This window comes from Manis javanica, chromosome 1 (assembly GCF_040802235.1).
Source record: "Manis javanica isolate MJ-LG chromosome 1, MJ_LKY, whole genome shotgun sequence".
Classification (NCBI taxonomy): domain Eukaryota; kingdom Metazoa; phylum Chordata; class Mammalia; order Pholidota; family Manidae; genus Manis; species Manis javanica.
Genome location: NC_133156.1, coordinates 21,792,633 through 21,811,833, shown reverse-complemented (window position 1 = coordinate 21,811,833; position 19,201 = coordinate 21,792,633). Strand labels below are relative to the sequence as shown.

The 19,201-nt window shown below is 52.7% G+C and overlaps 2 long non-coding RNA genes across 3 annotated transcripts in view; one reads left to right on the top strand and one right to left on the bottom strand.

Annotated features, from left to right (window-relative positions):
• The window catches only part of LOC108409637 (uncharacterized), a 274,470-nt gene that overhangs the window by 75,630 nt on the left and 179,639 nt on the right, over positions 1-19,201 (top strand). The window lies entirely within an intron of this gene.
• Positions 4,526-14,342, bottom strand: LOC140847945 (uncharacterized). The gene is made up of 3 exons (XR_012128290.1): positions 11,323-14,342; positions 8,984-9,104; positions 4,526-8,304 (listed from the first exon to the last, which is right to left on the bottom strand). It is a non-coding gene; the product is annotated as an uncharacterized lncRNA (long non-coding RNA).

Sequence of the window (19,201 nt, the reverse complement as noted above, 5' to 3'; positions counted from 1 at the left end):
TCAGCTCACGGTCCCACGGTCACACCCGCGAAGCCCCTTTGCCAGGTGGGGTGACATGGAGAGGCTCTAGGGATTAGGATGTAGACTTCTTTGGAGGGTGGGGACGTCACCCTGCCCACCACACACCTAGAGGTTAGAAACTGGAGCCGTGCAACACTCAGTCTCAAAAATGAAAATAAATGCAAGGGGGAAAAATAGCTGATCTCAACTGCCCTGATGGACAGGCCAGAAGGAGCAGGGGTTGGACGCGGCGAGAACAGAGGGTGGAGATGTGCCCCACGGCGCCAGGCAGCTGACCGCCTGGGCGCCCTTCTGGGCTGGACCCACGGAGCCTATTGTGGAGGGAAGTGAGGGCCAGGCCGCTGCCCAGGAGTCTGTGGATGTCCATCTCAGGCAGTGTTTGCCGTTTAGTGCCAATCGAGCATCAGACTGCCTTACAATAAATCATTTCTTTGGATGGGTGTCTCGGAAGTGGAGAATCCGAGGGAGAGGGATGCACATGCTGATGACCAAGAGGAGTCCAGGGTAAACGAAGGACACCTAGAACTAATCATGCCCATGGAAACACCTTACAGCTCAGTGAAGGAGACTAACCAGCAATAGGCTGGAATAAGGTTAGTCAGATTCAGGGACAGGAAAAAGGGACACTGTTGAGACTGGGACTGTGGTGGGCAGAATGATGTCCACCCAGCCCTGCCGAAGCTGCCCGGCCCCAACCCCAGGGCCCATGAATATGCAGCCCTGTAGCTTGGCACCGTGTAGGAGAGCGTATTAGCCGTATACGTGGCCAAAGGAACGCGCAGAGGCGACTGAGTTAAGGCCCTCGAGGTGGAGAGGTTATCCTGGGTCATCAGTGGGCCCGACGGTCACAAGGGCCCTGAGAAGGGGCAGAGGGAACCAGGGGGAGGGGAGCTGAGAGAGGCTTGGCCTGATCTTGCTGGCTCTGGACGGGACGGAGAGGACGGGGCCGTGAGCGAAGAATGCTGGTGACCTTCAGAGGCTGGGAAGGCCTGATTTCTCCCTAGAGTGTCCGGGAGGGACGCGGCCATTCCAGGGCCTCAGTGTTAGCCCAGGGAGACCAGTTTCGGACTTCCGACCTTTGGAACTGCAAGGTAACAAATCTGTGTTGTCCTGAGCCACTGGATTTGCGGTATTTCTTCCAGCAATCTTTCAGGGGGACGTGTCATTGCGGCTCTGCATCTGCGTACACAGTCTCATGCCCACCCGGTGTGCCCTCCGCGCGGGGCTGGAAGGATGGGTGGACGACACAAACTATGGCACGGCCTTCCCAGGACACTAGAAACAGTGTCACTACCTTGCTGTTTAGACGTATTTGCTCCGTCACAAACGCCCTTTGACCAGGAGCATCGAACACCAAGGGAGCACGTGTCCACGTGCGTGCAGACCGTCCACGGTGGGACAGGAGGCGCCTTCCCGCACGGCACTCTTCCGCTCAGCCCACGTGGGAGAAAACGGAATGAACTGCAGTGCAGTCTGGGGCCTGGCAACGCGGTGGCGTGGCCTGTGGCATCTCATGTTCAGACCAGGCTGTGAACTGGCGGCATCTGACTGTGCGCTCCATCCAGGCTTCCTGCACTCTTCCGACTGTGCGGGATGCCCGGTTTGCAGCACCGGTTGGGAACACTGTAAGCCACCGCCTCTGCTCCAGGAGCTTGCTTTGTTCTCTGTTTCTCTTGTTTCTCTGCAGAATTCAGGCCCAGGTGGGCTGTTTCCCTTGAAGAAGAACGCACGCTACCCAGTGCTCTCCAGGGACCCCTGGGCTTATGGCCACCGAGGGGACTATTCCAGGAGGCAGGCAGTGCGGCGGACGGAGCTCTCACTACCTACCGCCCGGCAAACCTCCTCCGTGCCTCAGGGCCTCGTCCCTCCCCTGCCGCGGGGTGCTTGCCTGCACACACGCGCAGAGGGGTTTGGAAGAGGGGCCTGCTGTCCGCTGTGTCTCAGCAGGGACAGTGGTGGGGAAGGTCACTGGGAGTCAAGAGAGCACGGGACGGAGAGATGCTGGTTCTGCTCTAGAGTCTATGTTGTGAGATGTGCCTCCACCGCAAACGAAGCTTGATGATGGGCCCCCGTGGGTTGTGTGTTCCGGTGTTATCTTTAAGTTACCGGTGAGCCCTCTCTGGTGAACAAGCAAGAATTCTCAGAATCTGAGCGTGTGTGTGTGGACACACATCCTACCGTTTCAGGGTCACCTTGGACTGATGCCCTTACAACCTCCAGTTTTGCAGTATCTGAACTGTTCTCACTTCCAGACCCTCTGCCACCTGCTGTCTGTCCGCGGGGATGGACCTGGGAGGGAAAGGGTTTTCATCTGGGGCAAGTGGCTTAGCTTGTCAAAGCCTCGGCATCTTCATCTGTAAAGTGGGGTACCAACCCCAGCCTCACGGATGGTCGTGGCGGCTGCGGCCCAGGGCATGGAGAGCCCTCGGGGGACTGTCTGCCCTGGGGCGAGCCCGCTGTGAAGTCGGCGGCTCTTAGGGACAAGTGCAGAGGTATGGCCACCTGGCAGTGCCAGGCCGAGGGCTGGGGCGACACATGCCTAATGGGGAGTCCTTCCTGGGGGGCTGTTTGCAGTTTGTCAGGGGGAAGGAAAGATATGTGAATAAATAAGATTAAAATGAAGAATCATGGGTCCCAGTAGAATTATGAATGAAGGACAGAGTGAGTGGCCCACACAGCCTGGGTCAGCAGCGGGGACAATCAGGAAGGGCTTCTAGATCGGGGAACCTGGAGATAAAACGTGAAATATGAGTAGGTATTTATGAGGCAGATGGGCAGGAAAGACATTCCTTTGATGGAGCGCCCATGCAGGGCCTGGGGGCACAGGCCTGGAGCCTTGCCTGCGGCAGCCCTACAACACCCCCAAACTGCTTTGCGAGCTGCGGCTTCAGGCTTCATTTCGGTTTGCTGAGGGCGGGGAGTGCTGCCAGGGGCAGGCGCGACAGGGAGCAGAAAGTCATGCAAAGGGACTCATGTGTGTGGTGGCTCCCGGCACACAGAGCGGACACGGCCTCCCCGCCCTGCGTCTTTGGGCCCCTTCCGCTCTGCAGGGTGGACAGGGTCCTGCTGCACTCTGCCCGGCTTGTGCCCCGTGGGGAGGGGTAATGGGAGGGAACCCTGGAAAGGTAGAGCCTTTGTGCAGATGAAGGACCCTTACTACTTCCTGCTAAGTTGCAAGGGATTCTTCCCATTTCCCTGACCCACCCTCTGCCCCCCTCTGGACGCCCTCCCGTCCCTGCCCGCTCTGGGTGGCGCCTGGAGCACCAGTCCTGGGCAGTCACCGCTTCTCTCCGCGTCTCCTCCCAAGGCCGGAAGGACTTCACTCAGATTCGCGCATAGTGTGTAGCCAGTAAAGCTGGTTGAAGGAAGGTGACTTCTGACATGAATGGAGGCTCTTCTTGGAATGTACCTGGACAGCAAGCGGAACGCAGGCAGAACCCATCCCTGAACCACTTGCTGGCACACGCCCGGGGCTGCACAAGGCTTGGGGCTCGGTCAGTGCGCAGGAGGCGGCAAAGGCATCTGTCTCGTCAGAGGGTCCCTAACTGCTTTCCCCCTGGTCTCGTGGGTCGTGCCTATAAATACCCCCACATTTGTTTTCTTTGCATTCCTGCTGCTAATTCAATTCAGACTCTGGTTTTTGTTTGTCTACACTGGCACAAACACCTCTTATCCTGTCTCCTGGTCTCCCTCTCTCCTCCAGGGTCACCTCACCCTTCTCCTCTCCAGCCTACTTTTAGAAGAAAGCAGGGCCTGACCACACCTCTCCCCATCGCGTGTGCATGTGTGCGTGTGTGTGCCTGCATCTGTGTGTGTCTGTGTCTTTATTCCTTAGCCTGGAAACGAGTCCCTTCGCAACATGTCCCACATCTAATCCTGCTGCCACGTGCTGTGACTGAATGTACCGGGTGCTGTTCTGTGACTATCCATGTTCTTGTCTTCATGAACCCACTCGTGCCCTTCTCCGCCCCTGCAATGACGTATTCATTACTCGGAGCTCAGTTTAAATGCTGCCTGGCCTTGAAACGTTAGGGCTGAAAGTGCCTTTGGGGTCTTGCGCTTTGCCTCTCACTGTGTGTGTGGGGAAACTGAATCCTAGGCGGGTGACTGGGCCCTTGTTGGCCCAATAGGACTAACAAAGATCTCCTGATTCTTAATTCACCATTCCTTCTATGCAGCCCTTCATTTACCTTCAATAACTTCTCTTATGATACTTTTTATGTTCCATTTTGCTTTATAATTTCATGTAATTGTCCAGATTTCTGGCTGTGAGGGCAGAGACCATGTCTTCATTATCTTAGCATACTCCAAGGCACTTGGCACAGGACTTACATATGGTAAGTGTTTTCCATGGGCAGCCCCAAGCTCTGTGCACAGACCTGCTGGGCCCTTGGCCTCTGCTCGTGTTCACACTCTTTGGAGCCCAGAGCAGAGGCTGTTGTGCTCAGAGTACAAGATCAGATGAAAGGTTTCGTGTAGGGGTTTTGTTCATGGTCCATGTGGCATCTCCCAGATCTGAGGTGCCAGCTGTTCAGGTGCTTTGCTGGACAGCTGTCCAAGCTGGGTGGGCACCATGTCCCGCCCTTCCCTGGAGGCTGCCCCACCAGAAGCATATGTTACCAGCCTCCTGCTGTTTGGTCGGCAGCCCCTGGCCTCCCCGGTGCAATGCTGTGGCGCAAAGCATTTTAGATGTGAATCGACCCAGAACTTCGTGCCTGAGGTTTGCCCTGTCCCTCTCCAGCACATGTGTATGGTTGCCGTGGTGATTCAGCTGCGTGGAGCTTGAAGCTTTGGTCACCGTACTGCTGCGTTTTACCTGAGTGCGGCCCTGAGCGGTTGACAGGTATAAATCCCCCTGCGTTCATGGAAACATAACCCCTAATGCAGCTATTAACCAGCAGGTTTTTATTTTAATCTCCTGTGCACTTCAAAAAAAAAAATTCCACCCTGAGGGAATATGGATTTGAGGTCTGACTAAATTCAAGTGATGCTAAATCATCCTTGTCAGGCAGGCTTCCCAGTACAGAGCCTGCCACACAGTAGGGGCCCTGTAAACACGGAGTCTGGCCTCCCTGAATGACTAGAAAGGAATCTAGGCCTCTGGACTGGATCCCGGAGGGCTGTGGATTTGATAGAACAAACAGAATTTGAGAAAGAAAATGCTACTTTCCCTTGTGTTGAAAAACATCACTTTCTATGTGACTGTGTCTCCATGCGGGTTGAGGATGAAGCTTTCTTCTTGAAGAAGACAGAGAGGAGAGAGACTTCTCCGTTCTGTCTCAGAGGCTGCCTGTGGCCTGCTGACCTCTGCTTGCTGCGTGCAGGCCCACCCCGTGGCTGTTTCCCCAACCTTCCAGGGTGCCGCCCCGTAGCTCTGACCTGGGATTTCTGTGGCAGGGCCCCAGAGGTTGAGAAATACTGGGGTCGAGCTTTGCAATTAAAGATGCTTCCCTGCAGGTTTATAACACTGAGACTAAGGAAAAGAACAGCCTACAGCTGGGAACGAAAGACGCTGGCTACAGGCAGCAACGCAAGGCCTGCCTCTGGGCCCTGCTGTGCGCTGGCTGTGTGCGTCACACTCTGGCTGCCAGACGTGCTAAGTGATGCCCTTTTCCTCGGTGCCAATCCCTGTGCCATGTGCTGGGAGCACAGAAACATGTCAGAAATATGCCCCATGCAACTCCTAGGCCAGTGTGTGTGGGCAGACATGCAAATAGCAACCAGCTGGAAGACATGGAGACTGATGGTGAATAATGAATGCAGCGTGAACCCAGCCTAAGAGGCACGGAATAGAAAGAGTCGCCGCCATTTATCGAGCACTTACTGTGGGCTGGACTTTGTCTTATGTAAACTAAGTAAATTCACCACATCGACAGTATAAGGCAGTTAAAGAAAGGGCTCTAGGCTGTTTCAGTAGTTGCCCAGTTACTAGATAGCCAAGCCAGATTGCAGTTTGCTGAAGGGCATGTTAAGAGCTCTGTTATAAAGTCTGGATAGAAGGGGCCTGTGCTGCTGTCACCTCTCTTAGCCAGAGCTTGGACGGACACATGTATACTGGAGTGTTGATTCCCATAGCCTTCCTGGTGGCTGGGCAGGGCCCTGTCACCTCTAGCTTGGCTCCCTAGCCAGCTTACCCTAGTGTGCTCACAACACAGGGTGCAGAGTACCCTGGCCTCTATTTCCTTATGTCCATGAACCATTGATATTGCATAGATGGCTGCTGACCCAGCCTAAGGGGCCTGGGGATTGCATTTAGCATTTTCATCCTCTGACCCCTTTTCAATGTGAGCTAGGTCCTCTGTGCCCAAGTCCTTTGGGTCAAATCAGTCCAGTTGGTAGGTTGTGCTGAGAGGCAGCCCCTATGTGCTGGACAGGAGTTGGAGCCCATTTGCCTTCCCCACTGACTCACTCTGCACACATTTCATCTGTTGGGGTTTCAGATGAAGACACCCTTCTTTACTTCCTCTCCTGAAAATGGTCCTGCCGGGTGTCCAAGCAGCGTGGCTGCTCTAGCATCAGCCACATGCCCTGGGCGGCCCCTGCGCCTCCCGGAAGATTGGCTGCAGTGACAGGTCCTTATTCCTCTGCAGTTTCCACTACTCTTTTCTAAGTTACTGTTTGGGGCCAATTATATCTTTGAAAAAAACACTTCTTTTTCTTTTACTTGGTTCATCAAAAACAGGAAGTCAAAGGTATGAATGCTCTTCCTGTGAATCAGCAGAGAAACCTTTCTCCCTGGGGCCCATGAGTGTGCAGCCTCGGGCCAAGGGACTCACCGCTGTAAGAATGGAAGGTTGCAAGCAGGACCCTGGGGTATCAGGCAGGCCAAAGGAAGGCGGGATGGCCCCGCCTGTTCCCCTTGGAGGCATTAAGTGGAGAGGCAGCTGGTGGTGGGGGCAGAAGCCAGCGCAGGGAAGGCAGCCCCATTCCAGGGTGTCACAAATAAGGTGCCAGGCGAGTCTGACCAGCAGATCATGCAGGTCAGCAGCAGTCAGACTGGAATGGTGCTCCCGGGCCTCCTGGGAGCTACTGAGAAGGAGGCAGGGGGTGGGCGCGGGTGGGCGCGGGACACAGAGCTCATCTCACCGCCCTGTGTGGGATCAGGCGCACACACTGCTTCTGCAGGGGCGCACTCGGCCTCACTGATTCAGCCCAGCGTTGAGTCACAGGTCACTCCTCTGTGATTAGCAAGACCTGTTTCAGTATTAACCAGTGAGTCACAGGTATCAAGGAAAAGGGTCCGAAAGAGCGTCAAGTCAGCCCATGATGTCACTGTGGGTGAAGACTGTCCTTTCTTGGCTGTCTAGGTGGCTGCCTGCCAGAGAAGAGCCGTTAGGCCCGCTCTTGTCCGGACAGGGTGGCTGGTGAGTGTCTAGCAGTGTCCGCCCACCTGGGTCTGCCCAGGGAGAACTAGGCTGGGTGAGATCATGTGCAGAGAATGTTTGACGACTGGGAAACAAAGGGCCCTGTATGTGAGCTGTTCTGCCACCATCCCCTGCCCAGAATGAGCAGCCTTTCCTGCCGCCGTTGACGGGCACTGAGAGTGAGGGCATCGGTGTGCCAGCTTGTCTGATTGCCCTCACCCACCCCCAGCCTCCACCAGGGCCTGTGCTCAAACCAGGCTTTGCCCTGCCCTAGGAGCATCTTTTCTCATGCTTACTTGCCACGTGGCTGAGGTGCCAGCTGCCCTCAGTATCACCTACTCTGGCGCTCTGAGTCAGCTCTGTGCAGGGGCCGGCAAAGGCCAGACCTTCTCTGCTGCCACTGCGTCCACTGGGCCCATTCAATGCCGCTTCGCCATCAAGGTGGCACCAAGTGTTCGCTGTGTGCCACGCTCTGCAGGCGGAGGTGGGGGCACAGAGATGAAAGCGTACGATCCGTGTCCTGGAGTTGCTTCAAGGCGGGTGGGAGATGAAGACACACAGTCCAGTGAATGCAGCAGATGCAGGTGACCAAGTGATGTGTGCCATCCGAGGTGGGACGGGAGGCGTTGGAGCTCTTAGGGAAGGACTTTGTTTCATTTGCAGTTGGATCCCACGGTTACACTGGGCCTGGACCTGCATTTCTGTCACATCGTGTCGTCTATCCAGCTTCCTCCCTCGGGAGCCACGCAGAGCGAATCGCACTCCTGGTGATGGTGACGGCGCTTTGGATGGGGAGGGGCTTCTTCCAAAGCTGATGCCTTCTGTCTTCATCTGCCCCTGCTTTAAGGGCTCTCTTCTGGGTGTATTCTAGCTTCTTAAGGTCTATTGAAGCGGGAAAGGCAGAACCCAATGCAACATTCTGGGTTCAGCAGGAGAGAGAAAAGTCAGAAAGACAAAGAAATAAGGAATAATGAAAATAATAAAATTAAAAGGAGCCCAGCAGTGTGTGTGTGTGTGTGTTTAATGCATGGGTAAATTAATGCAATTATTTTTACTTCTATACACAGCAAAGTTAGTTCAAAGACTTTTTAGTATAGCATGATTGATTTAGACTGTCTTGGGTTGTAACTTGTATTTCCATTCTCTGATGTGTTTATGCTAAAGTCCAGTTAAGGAAGCTTGATGCAAATATCTGACCTACCTCTCTAGGTGGCTTCTTTTGTTATCAGCCCCTCAGGTCAATCTTGGCCTCTCTCTGCCCTTCCTCCATCAGCTGTGGGCCACCCACCACTTCTCAGTGACTTCCTAACCCAGCCATATGCAGGTTCTCTCTCTGTGTCAAAACCATGACCCAACCCTGCTCTGACGCAGGCAGCCATAGAGGAGGCTGCACAGGTGACTTGGGAGGGCCGTTCTGCTTAGTCTCTGTGAGTCGTGAGCAGCCTGGGGCGTTCGCTTCTTTGCTCTCCTGACGAGGCAAACCTGTGCCACCACACATCTGGCCTGGGGGAGAGCACCTGTGAGGTCTGCCCCTAAAGCACAACCCAGGAGTCCTTTGCTAGTCTGTCTGGGGAGACTGTCAGGGCACCTGAATTTACCTGTTGCAGGTACAGTAGACTGGGACTTGGCATCTATTCCAACCACATATCTCCCAGAATCCTTTGCAGCTAGGGTCACGGATGCAATGCAGGGTTCCAGTTAGATGCACTCATGCAAGGTCTGAAAAGGGGAAATATGACAAAAGTTCAGATTTCTGCAGCTTTGGCGAGCAAGGTTTGAGGGACGCTGTGCTTTTCTGCAGCAAAATTTCACTGCATAGTCACCGGTCTCATGGGAATAGAGAGGCGGCCGTCCACCGTCCAGCTGGGGTAGAGGGAAGCTCCTCTTGTGGGCCAGTCAGCCCTGGAGAACTGGGGCTTATTCCCGGAGATCCAACCCACAGCTATCCCTCCAGCCCTTCCAGCAATTTTGTGAGCACTGAATTCCCTGTATTAAATCCCTTTCTGTTTAAAATAGCTGGAGTACTTTCTGCTTCTGAAACTGAGCCTTGACAGGGACACTTACAAACAGTGTCTGAAAGGTGACTGTGTCTCTTTCACCTTAATCAGAAAGTGTCTTGTGATGGCTCTTAAAAAGTTCTGCACGAAAACTTGGATTTGAGTCCTGTGTCTGTTGCCAGTGACCTGTACCAGTGACCCTGAACGAGTCACTCGTCTCTGCAGTTCTCTTCCTTATCTGTCAAATTAGGCAAATAATACCTGCTTTGCCTATGTGAGTGGAAGTGGAGAGAATGAATGTGAGAATGGGCTTCGAGCAGTAAGACACGGCCGGTGTCTTTTCTCCTCAGTCTGATGTACCCCAGCAAAACCCAATCTCTTCCTTTCACAAAGTACCAGTTAGGAGCTGTCTATTCATCGTAAAGTGAGGAACAACATCAGCTGTCCTGCCTCACAGTTTGTTTGGGGTTCCCTGTGCCATGAGGCTCTGGAGAGAAGGTTGACACTTAGGCAGCGATTTCTAGTTGCTGATGTCAAGTTGGTGACATCGAGGGGCCTGTCAAAGTCACACAGCTGTCTACATAGACTTCAGTATTATCTAGCCAGTGAACTCAGTAGTTCACAAAAAAGGGACTATGGAAAAAGAAGACAGTTTTATGAAGTCAAATAATACCATGTGATGGCAGACCGTTCATCCCTTACCCAAAATCCCCTATCCAAATTATCCACCATGTGCCAGGCTTTCTGCTAGGTGTTGGGCCCTATGCTAAAGGTTAAAGTCAGTACTTAAGGAAAAATTTTATTGTATGTAAATTATATACTGGTTAACCTGACTAAATAAAAAGACAGAGGAATAGATACAAGAGTTACTCATTTTTCATCCCTAACAAAGCATGTTTGCTGTATATGATAGACCCACCGCACAGCACACTGTAATTTACTCCTGTGTACAGATAATTGCTCTTTGCCGCACCCGTGCCTGACCCCCTCCATGGTCCCCTTCTCATGGGAACCCCTAGCCATCTCTGCCTACCCAGCTCTCAGCTCCTAGAGCCCTAGTCAGAGGCCACCTACTCTGAGAAGGCTTCCTTGATTCTCTAAGCCTAACCCAATCCGCATCTCTGCTGCCTTGGCCGTTCGTATGTGCTAACTGTAGTAGGCATCGTTTTTATGTCTCCTACTAATTTCTGTATTATTTCATTACTTTTAATTATGTACCTATAAAATACTAATTATATGTATTTTTTGATATGTAACTATAAAATCTTCCTATAGTTTTGTTGGGTATTTTGACTGGCACTGTGTAGCTCTGGTGGTGGGTAAAGTTTACCGATTCAATTTTGAATGGATTCAACCTGTAGTTTGCTATGCTGAATAAATGAAAGAATAGAGCTATCAAATCGTATTTTTGAGGCCTAAGTTAGAACCTGTACTCTAATCCCCATCGTTCCTATCATCTCCTGTCCTCTTCCTGGCATTAGCCTGCCTGTTCTGACTGCATGAGCAAGCGTACACGCATCCTGTTAGAAGCAGAAAACATATCATAGTAGACGAGGAATATTAGAACAATAGGAAATCAGGTAAACATTTTAGCTTTGAGTCTGATTCTATGGAGTGCCAGATACATGATAGTTCAGGGAAGAAAAAAGTGTGTAATTATTCAAATCCTGATTAAGTTGAGTGAGTGAGGCGCATAGGCGTACTCCATAAGCAGTTACCCTGTGCACAGTATAGAAGTATTTTTTTAGGGGATGTATGTGTTCCCTCCAATTCAGGAAGTGGGTGATAAGAACAGCAGAAAGAGGTAAATGAAACATTTAAGAAAGTGTAGAAGGTTTGGGACACTTGCATGAAGAAGTGAAAGCTCAGGGGCCTTTAAACAATTAATGCTACTCATGAAAATGTCACATAGATTTGTATAGAGTTGTAATTTTTTTTACCTGTATTGTCGCATTTGACCTTCACAGTAACCATGGTGTAGCTAGGGCATACACCGGCATGTGAAGAAATGGATTTAGTCCAACAATACTCCTCTTTGACCTCTGTGAACATACCAAGTTTCGTTGTAAATGATTTAGAGAAATATGCCTCTCTGCAAAATGTATTAGTTGCCATTTTGGTTTAAGATGTTCGACTGCACCGCTAATGAGCTTAACACTCTTTAGTAGTTTACCAGTTAGGGTCAGAATCAGCCAACCTATCCTGGAGCAGAAAGAAACACAAAATGATTTTCTTTGAAATGAGGGCTTGGCTCCTACAGGTCACTCTGTTGGCATGAGCGCAGTCTTGAAGTGCTTATTAAGATCAAAGTCTGTACAAAGCAAAGGACGCTAAGCGTCTGATTCCAGGCGTCTGTCTTTCTCTGTCCCTTGAAGTACATCCACACCAAATAAATGCAGAGCCGAAAGAAGATGGGGTGCGGATCTGAAGTGCCCGGCTTTTGGCTGCAGGTGGGCGAGGATCAGACCCTGTCTTCTTCTAGCTTTTTGTCCAGCTGATCCGGTGCCAAATGGAAATCAGCCAGAACGTGCAATCTGGGGAAAGAGATTAGAAAACAACTCTTTTATTTTGAATAGGAACATGAAAAATAGGAAAGTATTTGAAATAGAGCAAAACTTTTTCAGGTGAGATATTCATTTGTCTAGCAAAGAAAATATCTCTGTGCTGTACACACTGGGACACACAGATAGCGATGACGTGGTTCTCTTCCCTGAGGAGCCCCCACACAAACAGGAACAATTCAACAAGAATGTCCGCGAGAGTGCGGAGGTGGAAGCAAGGAGCTATTTGAAGCGATCGGGAGGGCTTCTTGGAGGAGGTGGTGCTGGAGGGTACAGAAGCTAGTCTCGGTGAGTGGAGAAAGTGAAATTTATTCCTGGCAGAGGAAATGTGTAAACAAAAGCACAAGGACAAAAAAGTAGGGGTGAGTTGTTAAACTGGTCAGTGATTCATAAAGCACGTGCAAAATGCAAATTAAGATGGAGAAGATTAAACATGAAAATAAAGAGAATTTCTGAAAGTTGTGCCCATACTGAAAAGGTTACCACTGTGGAGAGCACAGCTTAGAGTAATGTGCTCAAACTTTAACATACACAGAACATTAATACACAAAGTACAGACACTGAGTAGATGTGGGGAGCAGGCCAAGGGGCTGCGTTTCTAACGCGTTCCCAGGTGATGCTGAGGCGCTGGTCTGCAGCCCCTCTGTGAGCGGCAGGTGGGCACATGAGAAGCCCAGCACCCGTCGGCGGGGTTGGTGCACTCACTGGGGGCAAGGTTAGTGCTGTTAGGCAAGAGGCAGCGGCCAGTGTTTTTAAACAGAGTGGTGACAAGATCATATCTGTCTACCGACAGTGTGAAGTGTGGCTGAGAGCTGGAGGAACAGGGTACAAGGATGCAAGGCCGTACAACCACGGAGGGACGGGCACTGGGGGCCTGACGCATCAGTGGTGGCAGGAATGGAGAGGTAGGCTGGACCCAAGAGAGGCTCGGCCCGGAAAACCGTCCTCACGCCATGTCACCAGCCCCTCCTCAGGGGCCCTCACACACTTCATGGCTGCGGAACAAGCCCCGTTTCCCTGGGTCGCTCAGGGCTGCTTTCCGAATTAAATTCTGGAGACCCCTCATCAGATCCTTACGCTCAGGGGACGGAGCCCCAGTCACCAGGGAGAGAGCCCAGAAACAAGCCCCATTTGGCTTGTCAAGGAAAACCTTGGCCTCGGGCTTTGCATTCCTGAGCAGGACGCAGCCCAGTGTTGAGAGGATTTTGTCTTCCTTTCCTGGAACCCTCGGTGCCACATCCAAGGCAATGATGGTTGTTTGGTGGCAGGTGTCCCAGCCTCCCGCTGGGCACGAGGGCCCCAGTGGCGCTGCCTGGGGGAGCAGCACATCCCGGGTGCCTGCCTGTGCAGGAGCCGCACCGGGGCCTTTGCTGCCTGCTCCTGCCAGGCCTGGGAGGCCACCCCTGCTGCAACACTCACACACCGAGGAACTGAGTAGCCGCTGGCGCCGTCCGGGGCACGTTAGCCAGACTGGGCGGGAGAGCATTCCATTATTATAACACAATGCCATCGTGGGGCGTAAAATTATTTTCATATCAATTCTTATACAACAGGAATCTTAAAACTTGACTTTTATGCGTGCAGCCCATGGTTGTAGTCTTGTGACCAGACTCACCGGATTCCTCTTGGGGGCCTGCAGGCGGCTCTGTTTTAGGGGATGCTGGACTCCCCTGCCAGGAGCATGGAGGTGCCCCTTGAGGGCATTCAGTGAGAGCACATCATCAACATCGCCGTCAGCTCGAGGGCCAAGGGCGGTGTTCTCTCAGTCTGCTCTCCCCAAGGAATCAGCTTCTTTTCGAGCACCTTGGAAGGCAGGGGCTGCTTGGCGGCGTGGCAGACCTTGTGGGGAAACGCCGACGCAGTCCTGTTCTCTACGAGGCTTACACTTGTTCCTCTGGACGGAAAGGACCCCACATGTAGATGCGCTCATAATTCTCGTGAATTTCTTTTATGCTCACAGAGCACCAGGATCTCCTGGGCTGTTTGTACAGGATTCGGGCCTGAATTTTAAAGGCAAGTATTGACTAAGAAAAGTGCTAAGTCCACGAAAAAGTAACATTGTTGAAGAGGCCCCCGGGCCGCCAGGGGTCATGACTCCGAGGGCCACTAGGAGGGGACGCCGATTTAATGAGGTGGCGCTCCTCTGAGAGAGAGAACCGGGCCCGCACCTTCCGCAGGGTAGATGCGCTGTGGCTGGGCACCTAGGCAAATGCTTTCCGAGGCTTTCCTCCCAGCGTCAGGGACCTGCCCACGGACGGCAGGGGACGCGCCACTGACTTCAGGCCCCTGGGAGCTGAAGACAAAAGCGGCTGATTCAAGGGCGCCAAATTGGAGTTTCTCTAATCAAATACATGAAATGCACCATCGTTCTTGATTGTCTGAATAGGAAGCAAGGGCAACCGGACTCTCCATTTCCTAAACATTTCATTTAGGGCCCTGGGAAGGGGAGGGTGGGGAGAGGAAGGGAAGAGGGCTGGAGACGACTAAGAAGGCTACAGGAAGCTAACGTCTTTTGTCTTAAAAGTGAAATGATTTTGCATGCTGTTCAGATCCACACGGAGAGTTCTCAGAGCCGTCATTTACAGAGAAAATCCCAAAACAGCCTGTTGCCAAAATGCGTTTGCATAGGAGTGGAAAGGCAGCCTGCTAGCAGCTAGGCTGGGGGCTTGGAAGACTTGGGCAAAGAGACACGGGTGACTGGTTTAGACAGATTTGCCTCACTGCTTCCGTGAAAGCCTGCTCAATTGAGCATTCGCCCCCCTGCGTATCTGTGCTCTATACGAAAGGCTGTGTGTGTTAAGGCACTTGGGGGAACATATCTCCTCTCCTTTGCAACCTTCCTGGTTAAGAGCAGAATTTACCAAAGGCCTTTTTCACCATCTGAGCAATGCAGTTCAAAATTCTGGTTAAGCAGCTCATGGCCGCAGCCCCTTTTGCCAAAACAGTTTAGCACAAAGTCCAAGCCTGGTGCTTCCTGCGCAGAGAGCAGCGTTGCACGCACCTCCAGCTTCAAAGGAGAGCTCGGTGCCTGACGTCACATCCTCCGTCTGCTGAGCTGATAACAGGATGAACCTGAGCAGAGATGAACCAGACATTCCACTGTGCAATTGATTATTTTACTCCATTGTAAGGCAGGGGGCTCAGGTCGATGTTATTTTTGTACTTGGCACTACATACACACGAACGTGTGTCGCGAAGGAAACAAAGGTCTAGGAATTGCAGTGTGGGGCTGGCAGGCTCGCCCAGGCTAACGTGGGTCACCCAGAGAAGGGCTTTGGAGGCTGGTGCCTGTTACAGCCTGAAGCCAGCCTGTGTCTGAGCTGGAATGTGAAAGACAGCTGGATGTGTCAGAGGGGCAGAGAATAAAGCCACAGTGTAAAATGAAGACACGACCCAGCAAGGAGAAGATGCTACTGAAATGGTTTCTGCTCTGCAGGCAGCTTCTTCGGAGGGCCCCCTTTTGGAGACAAATGATTCTGTTCCTCTTAGAAAAAAAAAAGGGAGGTGTGGGTTCCTTTCAGGAAAATGTTACCAGATACTTTAAATGTCCCCGTTGGAAGGGACTCAAAGGGAAAGTGATAAGGGGGCGTCTGTACACTCAGGGGCTCTGTATCAAGCGACACAATGCAGGCTAAATGAAGCTCTTCATCCCTTGGAGGAAATCTAATAACCGATCAATGAGCTCGCTCCCCCTGTCGTACGGTGGGCAGCCAGCCCTTTCCAGAGCTCCTTGCATTTTTCCATGAGACGGCTGGGTGAGACCAGCCGGCCAGAGGAAGAGATGCCAGTGTGTTCCTGCCCCGCCCGCTCCCCCCATCTCTCACGCACAATGCCCTTTTGTCCCTGTGGCCCCATCCTGCGGCATGGCCTGAGCCGGGTAAAGTCTGTTGCCAGGGAGCCGCTGGCCTCCCAGCGCCCTCCTCCTCCAGGCCGTGTGGGGTGCACCTCCTGGGCAGGCTTGGAGTCCCATCTGGAGCCGGCAGGCTTTGGAGTGGCGTCCACGATTGGCAGCCTGGATCTGAGGGGCGCTGAGGGTGGCTGTCTTTTCTGACCTGTGGCCAGGGCCTGGGGGCAGGAGGGAGGCACAGAGAGCGTGCGGGGCAGGGCGCTGCATGATGGCGCTGCTGCCTTGCAGCAGGGCAAGTCCGTGAGCAAGCCTTGGACAGGCCACCTAACTCACGAAGCTTGGTCTCCTCCAGGGCATTAGAGGCCAGAGAGATGCCATCCAGCGTGACTTTCCAGGGGCGTGTGTCTCTCAATAATAATTAAGGACACGGGAGGGGAAACACTGTGGGCCTGCTAGTCAGATGGGCCTCAGTGTGAATCCTGACTTCACCATTATGCAGTTTTGTTCAAGTTCTAAAGTTTCTATTTCTTTTTAGAAAAGATGTCAGGTTTGGCCTCATCAACACACAAAGATGTTCAAGTTTAATGACCTGATACGGGTCTGGTATGATTCCTAATGTAACAGCATGTCCTTCTGAAGAGCAGCTGTCCTGGTAACCTATGTGATGTTGACTGCCTGAAAAAGAGGACTTAATAAAAATTAGTTTGAAAGCCTTAAAATTGAAAACGAAATTATATAACACTTTCCCACGTCTTAGGTTAACTGTTTTTAGACATTTCAGTCTCAGAGACAAGGGAGGTTGGGAAAAAATAGGATTGGTTGCAAGGTAGGACTGTCAACTTTTAAATTTTGGCTGAAGAAGTTGGTTCAACACACAGTTCTCATCTATTCTTACCATCATTTCAGAAAACAAAGGCCACGATGGCCAGTCTTTATTGGGAAAGGACACTGGTCCTCATTAAACTGATGCATACACATCACATGTGTGTCTTTCTAATCTGTAAAGTGCATGTGACGTTAGCTTTCCTTTTCCCTACTGGGTGTAACGTGCTGTGGGTGAGAGACGCTTTGCCCCTTTCTGCCCTTAATCTGGGGCTGGGTTAGGGGGACGTCTGTCTTAAGGAATAGATGGAGTTTAGTCATGCACCTTCATGAGTCTGTTTCAACTAATCTCTGCTGTCTTATTACTTTCCCTTTTTGCCTTCCTCTCACATCTCTCTACCGCTATGCAGACAAGTGTATACGTTTCATCTACACTGCTTTAGTTCACTCCCTCAGCCCTGGAATTTCCAAGTGTGAGCAAAATGCTTTGCAAGTATCATGAAGTTCAGATCCATAGGTGCACTCCCTCCCTGTCCCTTGAAGTCACCCTTCCTAGCAGCACCCTGAGCCCACCTCCCAGAGAAGGGGTCCCTCCTGCCGTTGGCCTCTGGCGCGTTTCAGGGCTGCCTGGCAGCACTGGCCCCTGTGCACTGAGGACCATGTATGTGGCAAGCACGGGCGCCTTTTCCCGTTCATGTGGGCGCTCAGGGGGCTTGCGACCTTCTCCTGGCCTCCGCCACAACTCCTCTGTGCCGGCTCAGCCCCGGGGATGAGGAGGGCTTCAGAACCCGCCAGTCGGTCCCTCATTCCCTTCTCTCTTGGGAGAGGGCAGGAAACCTCTGGGCTGATCCAGGAGGCCCCCTCAAAGCAGCTGCTTTCCATTGGCTGGGCATCTGGGCCACCCCCCAGGGTGGAGTCCCGAGCCAGCGCCGACGGAGGCAGAGCCAGATGGGAAATGGGTGGCTCTCTGCCTCCTGCTGATTCGGGTTCCCCCCCCCCCCCCCGGTGGCCTCAGATGTTGTGAATTACAGAAATAGCAGGCAAGCACACCCACAGTGACATATGAGCACCGACATGCTCTTGAATGTCCAGAGTAAGTGACTTTGGAACACCATCCCGGTTGGTGCTGCCTGGACAGCTTGCCCCCCACCAGCACCAAGCGCTGGGGCCCAGGCTGCCTGCGTCCCTGGCCTGCTCGTTTCTGGTGCCGTCCTTTAGCTGTCTGCACCAGGAGCCAGGGAGGGGTGGGCCTGGGTCACATTTTCCCTGCCAGGAGAGTGACCCTTCTTGCAGACGACTTGGTCTTCATGGGAGGTCTCTATGTTCAGGACGGAGCATGTAGGACACCTATTAGGCCCAATGGCAAACTCTTTCTGGGGAAACGGATGGCAGCGCAGCTCGCTGAGATGGGGGCCAGGCTCTGCAGCCCGCTGGGGCTCCATGGGGCTGCCACACACACAGACACCAGGCCGGCGCTACCTCCCTGTTCGCCACCGGGCCCAGGTCCCGAATCATGCAACTCACAGTGGAGCACTCAGAGCACCAGGGCCTCCCCTGCCCCCTCCGCCTCTCCCCAAGGCCCTGCTGCTCAGCAGGGTCCAGCTCCTGCAAAGTGTGGCGGAAGAGGCCAGTGAGGACGTGGGGCGGGCTCCGCATCTGAGCTGGGCTTTGTCTTCTGGGGCTTCAGTCTCTTTTGAAGTGATTTAGACCGTAAAGAAAAGTGCTTGTTTTTCATTTGGGAGGCTTCAGTTCCGCCAAGAAGCTTCTCGAGTGTCAAGAGGCTCCCTGAGGTGGGCGCTCCCTCCCTTCATGTGGTCGGCAGTCCCCACATTTTGCTTATTTCTGATGTGGGAGCTGCAGCCAATGAAAGCCACCCCCTGCCCCTCCCCGGCCCTGGTTCAAAGTTATAAACCAAGACTTTTTGGTTTCTGTCTTCAACATTTCCTCTCTTTGACGTTGCTGTAGGGCTGAGAATGTCATTTTCGGTCACTCCCAAGAGCTTCAACTCTAATTACGTCCTCTGCTCATTAATGGGAACAGTTGGGCACCTGGGAGGGGAGCCGGGTCAGGAGTGGGGCCACCTGCCCTAGCGGACAGTCCTCAGTGCCCGCCAGGTGCCTGGCTCTGTGCTGGGAATGGGGATGCAAGCACCACCCCTGCAGACCCCCAGCCCGGTGCTCCTGGGGACAGAGCGGACGCCCACGTGCTCTCCTCAAGGCCACCGACACCCTTTTAGTCGCCAGATCCAAAGGCCCTTCTCAGTTCTCATACGTCCTCACCTGCCCCCACTTCTGGCTCTGTTATTTACCCTTCTGGGTTATTATTTTGTTCAATAACGACTTGCTAAATGGCTAACTCATGTACCATGAGTGGCGCTGCAGGTTAAAGAAGGCTCTGTATTCACACTCAGCCCCAACTTGTTCTTGTGTCTAATGTGTGGCCCCAGTAAGTCGTGCAGCCTTTCAGGGGCTCAGTTTCCTAGCCTGGTGGATGGGGTTAATGATAACACCCACCCACAGGGTTTTGTGGCGGTCAGATAATGTAGGGGATGTGCTTAGAACAATGCCCTGGTGCATGGTGAGTGCTCGG